Source organism: Protopterus annectens, chromosome 10.part0 (genome assembly GCF_019279795.1).
Source record: "Protopterus annectens isolate FY-2018-M chromosome 10.part0, PAN1.0, whole genome shotgun sequence".
NCBI lineage: Eukaryota > Metazoa > Chordata > Ceratodontiformes > Protopteridae > Protopterus > Protopterus annectens.
In genome coordinates this window covers 79,273,826-79,290,968 of record NC_056744.1, presented here as the reverse complement: position 1 = coordinate 79,290,968, position 17,143 = coordinate 79,273,826, and positions in this window count along the sequence as shown.

Sequence of the window (17,143 nt, the reverse complement as noted above, 5' to 3'; positions counted from 1 at the left end):
TGTACTGTCTGCTAGCATTAACTTTATTTTGATCTGTGTATTGCACCATGGTGTAGAATTGTAACATGCTACATAAATTTAAACTCTGATATAGCCTGGTAGGCAATATTGCACAGATAAAGTACAATTTTTATTTATTTTTTTATCTGGATGAGATCCAGTGTACAGCACCATTCATTACTTTACGGTGTAACCGTAAATGCTGAGAAAGTTATTTGTCTTGAATAACATCATGCTGCCTATGTTTTTTTGTTTGTAGGTTGTAGCTCACATAGTGCTGAAAGTGTCTACTTTTTTTTTCATACTCCCAGCTAATGGGGCAACTACTGCACATATAAACTCTGAGCTGTCACATTGTAACTCATAGTATATAAATTCTACATTATATAAAAATGTGGGTTAATTGACACAAACTCTGAAAGAAAAAAATACTGCTTAGCATTATTTTAAGTTTTATAATCCCTAGTCCCTGATATAGGATGTGGTGGTGCTGTGGTAGCGTTGTCACCTCACATTAAGACGCTGTCCGGTTCGATTCTCAGCTAGAGCATCTTCTGCATGGAGACATGCATGAATGGGTGTAACTTTGTTGAAGGTTGTGCGTCAGGGCTGGCAACTCAGCATGTAAAAATCAACTACCAATCATTAGTGGACCAGAGTTCTGCTGTGGCGACCCCTAACCGGGAAAAGCTGAAAGACACAACAGCAACTCTTCCCTCCAACACGAACATAATGGTTTTTTGACTTGGTGGTCAGATGGTGGGCTTTGGCTGACAGTAATGATTTGTTACTTAGGTAACAACCAGGAAGCTAACAGCTAAGCAATGCATGCATCAGGTGATGGGTTTGATTCACAAAATTTTAATTTGCATGATCACTGGAAACTATGTGACTTCGAGCAAGTCATTCTACAACTGCAGAAGTGTTCCTACCTAACAAATACTTAAAATGGAATAATAACAGTAATAATAAAATTGTCTAGTTTCATGTATAGACCGTTTGCTAAAAAAAACAGACAAACTAAATCACACTTGTGGAATTAGAAGTTAATTATGAAAACCATTTTGCTATTATCCCCAGATTTCAATTCCAAACATTTGTCAGCATGCATACAGCCAAAAGTAAGATAAACCTAATATATCTCAGCCAGTCCTAGGAGAAAAGGTCATGTAAACCAAGACATCGATGAGGGAGATGGTAACTTAATGTTTTATTAAGGTGCATTTTTATCATGCCCATATTTCCTGTCCTGATGTAAAAATTAACAGCTGAACGAAAGATGATCTCTTGTGATGGAATATTATGTGTCAGTTTGTCCTCACTTCACATTTCCTATTCACTTCCTGCCTGTAAGATGCACTGAAAAGAACTCAAGTCAAACATTTGTCCTTGGCACTGAAACACACTGAGGAGTAATGGGGTGAGCTGGGTACACACACACACACACACACACACACACACACACACACACACACACACACACACACACACATACGCAGGTACAGTGATCCTAAATCAGGGACATTTTTTTTTTATACTGGCACTGCAAACCTGGAAGCTGACTGCATGAAAGAGCATGAATTAACATTTATTTTCTGAAGAAAAATAAATCTGAAGCTTTAATGATGGACATTGTTTGTTGACTCTAACCCAGTACCTTCTTTGAAACAAATCACCAATTTTAACATGAGCAAAACAAAAGTATAAGTCAAAATCAAGGGCATCCCTAAAAATTAGGGATAGTTGGGATACACAGACCCACATGCACAAATGTACCCCTATATATACAGACAAACACACGCACAAATGAATATACACAGCGACAAATAGAAACAAATAGACACACGAATATTCAGACACATGTATGTATCGACACACAAGTCTATACATCTATATCGATTTCCAAACACACACACACACACACACACACACACACACACACACACACACACACACACATTTATATATATATATATATATATATATATATATATATATATATATATATAAAAGTTGAATACTGTTTAACCTTGAATGAAATTGACAAGACATTTTTTAATACTACTTAATGTTGAATGAGATTAACAAGAATATTTCGTACCTAACAAATACTTAAATATAATAAAATAAAATATAATAATAATAATAATAATAATAATAATAATAATAATGATAACATACTGGTTCCTAAAAAAACAGAACAAACTAAAATCACATGCTACTACACCTGTGCTGAGAATTAATCTTGGTGGATGCAAAACTTTAAAATTAAAAACAAAGAAAGCACCATTTGCCTCCCTTTACCCCTTCTAATTCTGAGGTCAAACAATCCCAGGGAAAAGCGTATATTCCTCTACCAGAGGATTGCCGATCTCGCACAACTGTCCATATTCTGCTTAGTCGACCTAATTGTGTCGACTAAACAGATGTCAACCAAACAAAGTTTTGACTTTATTCAACTCATACATTCATACTCATACATTCAATACACACACACACACACACACACACACACACACACACACACACACACACACACACACACACACACACACACTATGTAGATGTAGTTTGTAGGTTCAAAGTGTACAGTAACTTAACCACAGACACTTTACTAATACTGTAATGCCTTCCTCGTATGGAAGGGTAGAATGTTTGCAGAAGGTTATATGAACATTATGCTATCTTATATAGAGCAAAAAGTCTTCTAATATATATTTCACAGACGGTCCCACTTAATGTGCTATTATGGACTCTGTGGTTAAAGACCTAAACAGAAAACAGAAATGATATTATGCTTTGTATATAGATCCAGTACAAATGTTACAAAAGAGGCTAGACATCTGGCAAAATCACTTCTGAATCATTTATAAAGGAATATAAACTTATTTGAGAAAAAAGAACATTGTTTTTAAATGTTCTTGTGATGCGCAGTTATTTACATTTAATTGTACTTACACAAAGGTGGCTTAATTATCAGGTTGTTTTGCTGCCCCATACATCAAATCTGGTGTGAGGCAACTTGCTAAAACAGAATTCTTGGACCTGTTCATAGGTTCGTAGGTTCATAGGTTCATACTAGGCTATCTGCCCTGAGGCAATTATAAGCCTAGCCCGATTCTGTATGGCTTACGCCACCCCTTGATTTGAGTATACTGTGCCCTTTTTAAGGTTTAGTTTACTGTGCCTCTGTCTAATAGTGACACGGGAGTAATCCCTGGGACAAACTTATGATCCCCCATCCACCTATCGAGATTCTTCTTGAAGAGATTCAGTGAGGTGCTCTGCCTCACATGGACTGGAGTTCTATTCCAGAGCGAAGGGAGCCTCTGGGTTATGAACCTGTCCCTCCAGCAAATTCAATTTATTTCTGTGCTGAGGTTCAAGTCCCTCGAGCGTGTGGTTCTAAGGGATTTAGATTTACTGAGGTGGAGCATGTCCATTAATTCTGGATTTGACATAGCTTTGTATGTCAGGCATAGCTCGCCTAGAAGTAGGTGGTATGCAACTGAGTAGAGCTGGAGTTTTTTTAACCGAGCAGCATATGGCATCTGTTTGAGACCCTTGATTCTCTTGGTGAGATACTTTTGGGGTCTTTCTAATTGCTGCAGGTGTCGGGTAAGGTACATCCCAAAAGGGGCATTGTATTCTATGATGGGCCTGATGAGGGATGAATAAAGGGGCATGATTACCTCTCTTGATCTAGATGTGAAACCCTTCGTGATGAGGTGGGCTATGTAGAAGGTCTTTCTAACCACTTTGGCAATGTGGTTTTCAAAGGAGAGATTGCTATCAACTTGGGTCCCCGAGGTCCCTAATAACTTTCTCTGTACTTAATGGGTTTCCGCCTATGTGGTAATTTGTGGGCACATTGTTTTTGCCAAAGGGTATGACTATACATTTTTTGGCATTTAGCTTTAAACCATGGTGCTGGCACCAGTTATCTGTCTCTGTGAGACCTTTTTGAAGGATGTTTGTGTCAGCTGGAGAGTTGATTATGGTGCCCAGTTTGCAGTCGTCTGCAAACTTGGTGAGCCATAGTCCTCCCAAGTTTGCCTGTACCTCGGAAAAGTATATACCGAAGAAGAGTGGTCCCAGGACAGAACCCTGTGGGATGCCACTTGTGACTGGTTTCGAGTCTGACATGGCTCCAGCAACTCTCACTCTGTGGGTTCTGTCTTTGAGCCAGTTTGCGACCCATCTTGTGACATAGGGGTTTATATTTAAGGCTGGATAGCTTATCTATGATGCCCGAGTGGGGTATTGCGTCAAATGCCTTTGCAAGGTCCAGATAGGCTGTGTGGACTACCTTCCCTTCATCTATGGCTTTGGTGACTGTTTCAAAGAAGTCAACCAGGTTCAAAAGGCAGGATCAGCCCTTGACAAAGCCGAACTGGGTAGGATCTAGTGTCTGTAGGTCCCCAGTGTCTTTGTTTATGAGCTCCATGATGATCCTCTCCATGGCCTTGCAGACTAAGCTAGTCAGGCTTATGGGGCGATAGTTTCCAGGGTCCATAGAGGCTCCACCTTTGTGGAGTGGAACCACTGTTGCTGTACACCATTTTGTGGGCACATATCCTGTAGTGAGGCTGAGATTGTATAGCTGTTTTATTTGAGGGATTAGTTCCTCTTGGAGTTCATGTAGGACGCAACCTGGGATGGCATCTGGTCCCATGGAAGCAGTGTTTTTTGTTTTGGAGAGGGCAGCCTTCACCTGAGCATCAGAGATGTTTGGGAGGCAGCCCTCTGCTGGGATAGATACTTGCTCTTTTGGGGGGGAGGGGGTGGAGAAGTTTGCACTGAACCTGTCTGCCAGGATATTGGCGATGTCTGTGGGTTCAGTGTATTTTTTGTCATTTAGAATCAACTCAGAACAAGTTTGGGAATTGCATCCCAGGTTTCTAACATAACTGAAAAAAAAGCCTTATGATTGTCTTTGGTGTCCTGTGCAATTTTTCTCTCGAAGCTGGCCTTGGAGGATTTTATGAGGGATCGTAATTTTTTGCTAGTACTGATCAGAGATGCCTTCCCTATTAGGGATTTTGCTCTATCATGTAGTAGCTTTCTCCTTCTGTTGTACAGTTTATTTATGGCAGGGGTCCACCAGACTGGATGCCTGCCTTTGGATGATTGGGTCTTGGTTTTGTTTGGGATAGCATGATCCATGCATTCCTGGAGATGTTCGTAGAATGTGTTTATATAGGATTCTGCAGTTTGGACCTTAGTTTCCAATGGCCCGGGGGCCTTGAAGGATTCCACTTTAGTTTTGAGAAGTGAGAAGTTCGCTTTTGAGAAGTTTTTCACTGTGGTTTTCTGGGCTGGGGGTGGGGTCTGGATGTGGACATCCAGTGAAATTAATTTATGGTCTGATCTTACCAATGAGGGATATACTTCTGGTGTGGAGCATAGAGTCCCCATGTTGGTAATGATCAGGTCTAGTATGTTGTCCCCTCTTGTGGGAGTGGCGACTAGTTGTTCCATAGCATTTGAGTTTATAATTTCCAGGAACCTCTGGGCTAAGGTGCTGGGGCTTGAGTAGTGCTCCCAGTCAATGTTTGGGTAGTTGAAGTTGCCCAATATAATGATGTTTGGACAGATCTTCATGTTCTCCAATGTTTTCAGGAAAGCCGAGTGGGATTCCTGACTTTGAGAGGGTGGTCTGTAGGATGCTATAAACTGAAAAGCAGTCTTACCCACTGTTAGTTGCACATAGATGGTCTCCGATACTTCGTGCAATGCCACTAACCTGGAGGTGTGGATATCCTTGATAAATATGGACACTCCCCCTCCTTTTGTGGTTCGGTCCGGGTTTTGGGGCTGAAAAGCATGATATGAGGTATAGCCTGGTAGTGCTGGGGTGCTCTCTGGAGCCTTGAACAAGATTTCTGTCACTGCACAGATATCGATGTTCTTCATATTGAGGAGAGCTTCGAGTGCGTGCATCTTGAGGTTAAGACTTCTGGCGCTTAGCAGCATTACCCTTAGTTTCTTGTTCCTTGTGCTGTCTATGGGGGTGGGTTTGACTTTTGAGCCTTGACTAAAAAAAGGCGCTATGGGGGTGGCAAGAACCTTTGCCAATATCCGAAAGCCCAGTGGTGACAGGTGCAAGCTGTCCCTAGCGAAGCAACGTGGCTTGTCGAGCATGTCATCCCCGGCTGACAGACACTGGATCCCCTTTGAATGACACCAAAATTTTAGCCAATTGTTAAAATTGATCATTTTGTCTTTGTACTGTGGCATCATTCTAGGTGAGGGTAAGATGCTGCTCAAGGTCAGGGTCATACCAGCCTGGGCTACATGATCAGAGAGCTCCTCTATGTCTCTTTTCATGTAGTCCAGGGAGGTACGTCTCAGGTCATTCACACCGGCATGTACAATGACTGAGTCATATTAGTATTTGCTTTGGAGTGACCTGAGTGCTTGCATTATGTGGCGGATCCTAGCACCCGACAGGCAGCTCACCGTGACCTTCTCTTTATTCAGCCTGGTGAGCAGGACGTCAGTGTGTCTGACAATAGAGTCACCTATTACAAGAATATCAGGTGTGTTATTCAGCCTTAAGGGCTGTGGCTGCTTGGCACATTGACTTTGTGGGCTATGTGTTGTGCGTGTTTTGTTTTGAGGTAGCGTTTGCTTGGATGTCTGCTTTGGAGGTCTCTGTTGCTTAGGTAGATTTTTATTTAGAGCCTCAGAGTATGTTTTTTTGTATTTATGTGTTTGGTTCGCTTCAACAAGTAGTGTTTGTCAAATAAGACACTTCTCAAAGTTGTTTCATACAGTTGAAATGAATGACCGCTAGTCACCAAACTGCAGTTGAAGAGTTATTAAGTGTTACCAATGCTGAAACTTGACTTACTCATAGTAAAACTTCTGTGCAGCTGGCTGCACATAGGAATTGAGGGTTGTGCTATTGGCTCTGTATTTCTTTGAGGTTTCTTTACTGGTTGAACTGGAAAGGATGCACATTGGAATGAAGGTGGATAGTGGTGCACTGTCACATACCCTGGCTAGATGTCACCTGTAATACTGATGGTTAAAAAACTAAGTACTGCATGGTGTAGGGAGCATGCTCCCTGTATTCATACACAAATACACACACACACTTGGTATATAGGCAGTCTGCATGTATTTTATTTGGAATGACTGCTTACATATTTTTAAATGAGTTAAACTATTTTTGAAAAAAAAAAACACTCAGACCTTGGTAAGATTCACAAGATTTATAGATATAGCTATAGATATAGCTATAGATATAGATGTAGATATAGATATAGACATAGATACATATCTGTTTAGTTGATACAATCTGGCCAACTAAACAGATGGTTGACACTTGTTCACAAATTAGCAGAACAAATGATTGTCTGGCAAGACCCGCTTGGGTTAGAGCAGTAGAAATTGTCCCCACTGGTCTATTCAATCATTCCCAGTTATTTATCATCTTGAAACCAATCTCCTTCCCCAAACTACAAAATTTGAGATTTGACCACCTTTACTGTTTTCTAAGCACTTTAAAAAATGGATCATTGCTTTTTGGACAGAGCAAGAAAAGCAAAGCATGTCCTACTGGAGGCAGTGATTCACCTTTGAGAATGTATGCCAAGGTTGGGTTAAACACCACAACATATGGTGGTGAACTATACAGGACAGAGAGATAAAATAATGTCAGGCATGCATAGATAGTAAGGAAAAGGAATAGAAAGCACAAGGAAGAAGGGATTAACAACTGAGACAGGGTTTGCTGAATCTTAAAAAGTTGTACAGGGCATGCGTACATGCTCAATATGCAACCAAGAATGAGGGATAGCATTTGTTTCATTGGGCAAGGGAATTATCTTAAATGGAGTGTTAGCATGGAAATGTAAAGGGAGAAAGAAGGAAATCCAGAATAGGGTGGTAAAGGATGGGTTGGGCAGATTAAGGATAACCCTAAAGAAATAAATGATATTTTTGCAAAGAATACCAAAAGATAGTGCAGAACACACAAGTCAATGGGATGGTTGACGTCTACAACTAATAAGATAGATACAAATGTCCAAGCTTAGGAAAGAAAGAAATCTTTTAGGTCATAGACTACCTCCCATTAGGTAAAGCTCCAGGTATGGACAGATTTTCAACTGAGTTTTATAAATGTTTCAAGGAAGAACTTTTAGACCCATTATATTGTCTGTATAATGTGGTCTCCTATGTACAAAACTTGCCTGATAACCTGGCAGATGTAAAGGTCATGATGTTTCTAAAGCCAGGCAAAGATCCCACTGACACCTCAAATTACTGACCTATTTCATTGTTGTGGGCAGAGCTCAAAATCTTTGTCATACTGCTAGCCTACAGAGTAGATTCAGTCTTGCATTTTTTGTGGGGAATAATTATGTGGGCTTTATCAAGGGGATAGCGGGTAGAACTGATTTTATAAGACTATGGCTGGTTATCCAATGTGGTTGTCAGAAACGAAGGAAGGTCAAAGGTTGCTGTTATGGCATTAGACTTTATGGAAGCATTTACCAGCATCTACTAGGATTTTATATGGGCCTAGATCTGTAAACTGAGCTCCCTATAAATATTTATTAATTTATGTAGGTTGCTGCGCAAGAACCCTGCTGCTAAGATTTATACAAATGGGTTCCTGTCTTACAAAATTCCATTATATAGAGGTACAAGACAAGGCTGCCCATTCTTCCCACATTTGTTTATCATAGTAGCATCAATGATAGATGCCCTTTTGCAGGAACAATTTGCATCTATATGCATAAATCCGCGGTGGTGGTGCTGCGGTAGCATTGTCGCCTCATAGTAAGATGCTGTCCGGTTTGATTCTCAGCTAGAGCGTCTTCTGCGTGGAGACATGTGTGAATGGGCGTACCATCGTTGAAGGTTGTGCATCAGGGCTGGTAACTCGGCATGTAAAAATCAACTACCAATCATTAGCGGACCGGAGTTCCACTGTGGCGACCCCTAACTGGGAAAAGCCGAAAGACACAAACATGCATCCAGATACAAGGGCTTACAATGCCATTAGCAACTTAGTTTAAGGACAATTGTGCCATATGGATCTCAGAGGCTCTTTGCCATAGTGGGGACATCTTGGATTATTTTTATGATCTCTTATATTATTCATGACTGCAGGTAAATTGGGGTAAAATGACTATCTTCTGATTAAATGCATGTGTCGGGGTTAACCTCCTGAGGGCCAGTGCCTTCCCCATAACAGTTGACACATACCTGAAATATCTCATCATCTCTATGTCATTCAGGTTGGAGACCTTAGTGGAGTTCAATAGGACTCCTGTGATTAAGGAAATTAAGGACAAGTGTGAAATGCTGAGTAGGCAAAGTCTGTATTTTCTTAGTGAAGATGTTTGTCTTGCCAAAAGTATTGTTTATGCTGAGGCTTTTACCACAGGCCCAATTTTTTAGGTCATTAGCAAAATGCATAAGATCATAGAAAACTTTATTTAGCAGAGCAAATGGCTGACACTATTAAGTTAGTGATTACAATGAAAAAGGGGGATTTGGTTTACTAAACCTGGCAACATATGGGAAGGTGGTTCTGAGTTGTTTCTTTATTGAGCCCACACATCTCTCAGCCCAATTTGGGCTTTCTGGGACTTGCTAATTATAAGACCTGCTTATCCAGAGTGTCAGTATATGCCATCATACAAAGTCTGAGATCTAGAGGTAACGGAGTATTAGCTGCTTAGACAAAATGGAGGCATTCCTACGAAATACATAGTCCGTACAGTTCATGTCCCAATTTGGAATAATGGCATGGTAGAGATAGCCAGGACTACAGTATGGTGGGAAAAATGGATTCAGGAAGGAATATTGTTTGTATAAGATGTATGTTCATTATCAGACAGAAGAGTGATATCATTGGCACAATTATGGGCACAATATTCACAAATGAACATTAGGTGGTAACAATATCTCCAGTTAAGAGAATCATTGGGAAATTGGCAATCTCAGCTGAAAACTAAGCTTGGCCAGTTAGAAGAGTGGGGAATAAAGAGGTAAATGGAAAAGGGGTCTCATGCAAGGTCCATAACTTCACCCCCTTCTTACAGATAATAACACAATCAACAGAGAAATGTTCCAAACTTTGTGGCACAAGCATTGTGGATTCTCATTGACACTCCATAGGTGAATCAATGTGGTCTGCCACATATACAATGTTACCCTCCTTTGCTCTGCTGAAAATGGTTTATAGCTGACATATAACTCCAGAGGAGCCAGTTACAAGAGGAGTCTTGACTTACTTCATCTGCTGGAGGTGTTCAAGCAAAGAAGTGGATCATTTGGATACGATATGGGGTTATACAACCATTCAACCACTCTGGCAGGGTATCATTTGGGATATCACTGTAATGATAGACTTTACCATCCCAGGTACAAAGGATGTGACTTTCTGGCTTTCAGGAGTAATACAGTCCAATGGCATACTTTTTCAACAGCACTTTACCTGAATCAGAAATGTCATAACTACACTGACGAATTTAATCCTTATGTACTGGAAAAATATTCCACTGGTCTGGACACAGCATTCCATATTTTGGACTATAACTTAAAAAAATGGTCAAGCTCAAAAATGGACATATATTGATGGAACAATGCCTCATCGCAACTGTTATTTCTAAACCTGTTAGTAACTCTGGGTGCTAATGAGATGTTGTTTAAATGCATTATAGCTAATATTGTGTAAGTTTGCATGCATTGATAAATGTTATTTGTTTGTTTTCTTATGATGGAATATCTTCATTAGTGTTATGGAATAAAGTTTATTATTGAGAAATAAAAGTTAATATAATTAAGTTTGAGATGGCAGTGCCTCAGGGCAAAGGCAAACCCTGACAACAGTAGCATCTTTTAGTGTTTGTTGAGTTTTATCAAATGTACATCACACAATGGCTAGGATACCTCTTGACAGAGAATACTACTAGATCTGGTGCTAAAGTTCATATCTGGAGACATAAGTTTTAATTGCCACTCACACCCTACCTGAGTACTTTGTAACTGTGGAATAAGCACTTCATTATATCCCTTAAATGGTCCTACAATATGCAATCTCAGTGGGCCTGTTTAGTTAGAAAAATGAAATCAGTGACATATTTAATATTGATGTTTTGTTTCCTGACTAGAAACATACAAGTGACATCAAAGGAAAGTCAGTATTTTCGAAGGATAAAAGAAAATACAGTATTCAGCAATTTATAGCTAACATTTGCAGCTGCTATGGCAATATTTCTAGAACTGAAGACTAAAGAGTAAAGAAAAATGCAGAGTGGTGCAAATAAAAATATAGTCATTACAAAACTGATAAGGGTTGTGATTTTAGTACATTTAATAGTCCATCCTGGAGGAGCTGCAAAAGAACCAGTATAATGAACAAGGGATCCGTGGAAAGGTATTCCTTGCAGATTAGGATAATGTGGGGGTTAATCCAGTTTTCTGAAAGTACAGATCATGTTTTTGCAATATCAACATTCTAGTCTTAAGACTTTTCTTTAGGCCCCTTTTAAGTTGTGTACTACAACCTTGCATGCTGAAGGCGTTGGCTAGTGTGTTGCTTATGTTTGTATTGTGTTTGTATAAACATGTGTAATCTCTATGTGCATTACTTTACTATACATACAAATTACCGTATTTATAATTCTGTGATTTCTGCATTCTAGGCAGACTGTTTGTTAATCAGACTCCTGATATGCTGATGTTTTTTCTTTGCTTTCATCACCTGTAAAATTGACAGTAAATCCTTTAATTTCAGAGATTTACACAGCACTGACATTATGTCCCACTATGCTTGCAAAGTAACAAGGAAGTCATTACAAGGATGTTTGCAATGCAGAAGGAAGGTCACTGCAGGGATTTATGTACTTCTGACAGAGCTCTTGCTGTAAAATAGTTTGGCTATATTTTCACATTTTCATCCACCACAAATAAACCATTAACAGGAATTTGAGAAGTAAAGCTAACTTTCACTGAGCTGGGTCTACAGAAGAAATCCATTTTTGTGTTTTGATGGAACATTTAACTTTAAAGTGTGGAGCTTGTTAGGAGGCTGCAAAATGCTCATATTAATAGTCTGTAAAGTAGGACAATATAACTATTTTATAGACCATAAAGTGAAGCTCTATGTGTATAAAATTTAGATTTTTATACCCTTATTAAATGTCATTCTTCCTTATATTACAAGCTGTGCAGTGGAGTTGAAAGCAGATACACAGTTTAAAAGCCAAGCAGTAATTTCAATCATTGTAACATTCATAATCAGGCAATTCCAAACACAGAGCATTATGATCAAGTCTCTGATAGTAATCAATTTATTATGAGCTTGGGAAATAGACTTCAGGCAATTCACCTCCTGAGTTGAATGAAGTGAAGCTTTTGGGCTGAATCTTGGCATCCATTTTGAGACTAAATATAATTATGATGAGAGAAACCTGATCATAATTCTTTGAAGTATATGGAGGTTTAGCTGCTCTGCTCAATTAGTGGAAAAAGAGGGAAAAAACTGCAGGACTACAAAGTATTTTATAGCTTTGCAAGGTGTGATTCACTTAGGTCTATCAAACATATTATAGCCAGGAGCAAAGCTGATATTTTATCAATCAACAACTTTAAAAGCTGGTAGACACTTCGGTGCATTACAGGTATCTTTTTCCGTTTTGCAGCATAAAGTGTACTACAGCTTTTAAAGCTGTCAAGTGTTTTTAAAGTTTTAACTGTGGTACCTGCTGTTTGTACTGCAGAGTGAGACTATAAAAGATTAGCAGGTGCACAGGGAGGTTGATACATACTTTCCAGAGATAGAAAAGTGCAGATAGGTTCATCTTTTTGCCAGTTTCCAAGCACAATCACCATGCTCTATGTACTACATAAAGAATTATATTCAGATCCTCAGTTATAACTAGTCTGATGTGTTCAAGAAATGTATTCCCAGAAAATCACTGCAAGGACAAAGCTCTGGAGATAATGTTTTTAGAATTCATTTTGAGGATACATTACAAATTAAAATTATAATCAAAGATGTGATCATATTTCTTTGTATCTCATGAGGAATTTTAGATACCTTGATGTATTATCAGTTTAAAAAAGTGTAGAAGTGCAGTATATCTAACATTTTTAAGGGTTGTAACACACATCCTAGTACCAAACAAATGGAGGCCATAAGGGAAATGTTACTCAATGAACAGCTTTAACAAGCATTAGGTATGTCACACTTATTTTTAGCAGTGTGCAGATTTTAAAGCTGTCAATTTTCCTTCGCAGTCCTTTGGTGGATAATGCCTGTGTGGCAGCATGAGCCATGATAATACAAAGAATTATGACCAGGTCCTCAGTCATAACTAACTTAGTTTGCGTTCGAGATATGGATCTCAAGACATTCACCTTGAGAGTGGAGCAAAGCAAAGTTTACAACTTGAATCTTGACATCCATATTGAAAACCCATGATAAGAGTTACAACCGGAGAGAACTGATTGTAATTCTTGCAGTACATGGAGCTTTAGCTGCTCCTTGTACTACTAGTTATAGGGGGGAGTGGAAAGTGTTTTATGATTTTAAAAGCTGCCTAACACTTAACAATGCCATAAAGATAGCAGGCATAAGCAAATTATCTCTCTAATGAGCAAACAACTAACTGCTGGCCACTTCACACAGTCACATTTTTTGTAAGATAGTGAAGTGCATAATGCTTTTAACTCAATGAAAATGTGTCAGATGTTATTTGATAGCCATTGTTATGCACTGGCACAAGACTTCTACTATGTCAGAAAGTTTCTAAGCAAAGTTGTCTTTTTCCTAAATTTGGTGTATAATTACAACACTCCAGGCACTACAACAAGGATCATATGCAATAGCCTTGCTATAATAAGCTCATTTTAACATATTTCTTATATGTGAACCTCCTTATAGTAAAATCATTTTTACTAAGTTTGGAGTATAATCAGCATGGTTTATTTGTTGTATGAGGAGTTATAAATTCCTGCAGTCATTTTGAAAATCTTATTTATGGGGCAAGGTAAATTAAGCTAGGATTAAAGTTCTCACCAATTGCATTTTGTGATTATAATATTATTCATAAAACTAGTCAGAATCGCTCATTTCAAGATTCAACTCTGTTTATTACTCCATTACCAAACTGTTTCTGTGAGACCCATTATTACTGTTAGAGATATAGCTAGGTCATTTGGCAAAATTATTTATGTATTTATTTACTAGCATTTGTTTACAGGGAAGGTCCAACCAAGCAGTGTTATTTTTCATTGGAGGCCTGAGGAGAAAGGCTCCAATTGGCAGACATCATGAAGATCATTGGCATTGTTTCATTATTTACTGTCAATTTCATTCATGAGCAACAGTTCCATTCAGGCATCCTTGATATCAATTAAATAGTTTACAGTTATGATTAAAAATAACAGTTACATGGGTTGTATTTGAAAAAAAAAATTGTTTTGGGATAAAGAGTTAGAGCAGACCAAAGAAAGGAAGGCGGGGAGGAGGCAAAGGAGATAAGATAATAGAGGATGGTATGGTTGTGATAACAGTACATTAAGTTTTGTGTAGCACAGGGTTATGGCACAAATTCATACAGCCATATTAGTTCCAGTTTAACGTGCAGGTGCAGAGTTGTTTATCTATCAGGTGTTGCTTCAGTTGGTATTTAAAGTCTTTCAGGTTGCAGACTGTTCTCAAGTGGAGTAGGATTGTATTACAGCTATTAACAATGCAGTGTGAACACAGGGAGTATCCTACATTGTTGTTAGGCTTAGTTATGGAGAGAAATGTTTGTCAGTAGAGCATCGAGGTCTCTTAGTAGTGTAAGGCTGAATAATGGAGTGAAGAGATGAGTTGTGCATTAGTCTGAAGGTTGTAATTAATTATGAGTACAATTAAGAATTATTTAGTTTGAGCCAGTTTAGTTGTTTTAGAGAGAGGCAGTGATTTGCTCTATACTCTTAGTTTGTGACAAATTTGGATATTTTATTGTAGCATTAGTCTAGTTTGACTGGTAGAGAAGAGTTGAGCTTGGCCAATCCCCAGTGTTATGTCCACTCAATCAGAAGTTAAGGATCAAGAAAATGGTCATCTGAAGGTCAAGACTAAAAAAAAAAATTCCCACATCTTTCTGAAACTGTAGCAAAGAGCTTAACAGCTTAAACTAACTTTTTGCTAAAGTTACTAACACAAGCTCACTCTAAAAGCAAATAAGTGCAATTATTTAAGTCATAGCTGCTTAAATGACTACTGTTATTGCACTCACACTTAATCAGCATCTCAGTTCAGAAGCCAGTTGTCCCTTCTAATAGTTTGTGCCCAGGACGTCCACCCCCTTTACCTACATTAGCGATCAGAAGTATTGGTGTAAGCAAACCAACTTTGTTATAATCCTAACCAAGCTCATCCTTACTGTCATGGATAAGTTTCATAATCTTTATTGCTATGTTACACTTCCTTGACAAGGTGTTCCATTATGCAGATGTATTAAAACTACAGTGCTATATTATCAGATATTCCACAGAACAGGGATACCATTTTAACTAAGCAGGTCTGAATGAAGTTCAGCTTACTTACAGAACTGTCCAACTGTACATATAGTCATGACACTAAAATTAGACTGACTAGAACAGAAATAATTCTTTCAAATGTAGCTCTAAGTTACATTGTAGTACAGAAAACACTGCAATTAGGGTCAAAATTTGAGAAGGAGACAATTATTTATTATGTATTTATTTATTTATTTATTGACATTTGTTAACTGGGTTTGTCCAACTGGGCTTGTGGCCCATTTTCAGTGGAGACCCGAGGAGAAAAGCACCAGTAATACGTTTTAAAACAAGTACAATTTTAAACAATATTGATATAATAGCAGTTATAGCAAAATGATTCACATATGTTGGGATACATGCATAAAGTTAAAGTTGCATTAAAAAGAAGCTAAGTAACAATTTTACATTGATATAGTTCAATAGGTCAACAATGAACATTTTTTGTTTGTATAAAATTGTGCAAATGCATAGTAGACACATTGGAGAGAGAGGTGTAATAAGGCACTAAGTATGGTCCTTTTGAGGGTACATAAAGGGAAGGAAGACTAGGTAGGGACATGGCAAGGGGGGTTCTGGAATTGAGAAAATAAGCTTTTAGTTCATTTTTAAAGTGTGAGGTGTGGGAGATTGAACGCACGTCAAGGGGAAGTTTGTTCCAAGCATGGGCAAGGGAGTGTTTGTAGAGTAGTTTGCCTACTGACCTTTTTGGGTGGTAGATATCAAGTTATTGTTGGTTAGAAGTATGGAGGTTCTGGGATGGGATGTAGATGGAGACTAAGGAAGATAGAGATGGACAGAAGGAGGGTTTATAAAGAATAGAGTGTAGCATATGAAATTGATAAGATAGCAGAAACTGGGGAAGTTCAAGCCATTGACGAGAGTTTAAAGAAATGCAGTGGTGTGAGTTGTATGGGGAGTTAGTAATGAATCTGGCTATTTTATGGTAAGTCTGTTGCAGTTTGTTTAGAGTGGAGGCCTGGATATTGGTAAGAACTGGGGTGGCATATAAGGGGGAGGGGAGGAGGAGTGCCTGGCCCAGGGTAAGTCTAGATTCAGGGGTTAGGAATTTTTTTTCCGATATAGCAGACCTAGTTTCTGGTTTGTTTTTTTATACATTGGAGTATGTGTAGGTTGAACTTGAGTTCGTCATCGATAATGACCCCTAGGAGTTTTGTGTGGGTGTCAGGTTGGATATTTGTATTGTTAGAAGATAAATAAAAAAGGAGGTTTTGTGATGAGAAAGAGAACAGGGAAGGAAAAGTAGGTGTTTGGTCTTTTTGGGATTTAGGATCAATAAGTTGTGAGAGAGCCATTGTTCAGTGGATAGTAGGGCCTGTTGGGTCAGGGAGTGTAGTTCAGGAATGTTATTTGAGATGGATATAAGTGTGGAGTCGTCGGCATACTGAATAAGGGAGGATTCTTTTCATGAGGTGTAAAGATCATTGGTGAAGATGTTAAACAAAAGGGGTCCCAAAATGGAGCCTTGGGGAACACCAGTGGAGATGGGAAGGAAAGTTGAGGAGGATGAGAGCCATTTGACAGATTGTTCCCTGCCAGATAGGTAACTATTAAACCAGGCAAGTGCGGAGGGGGATAG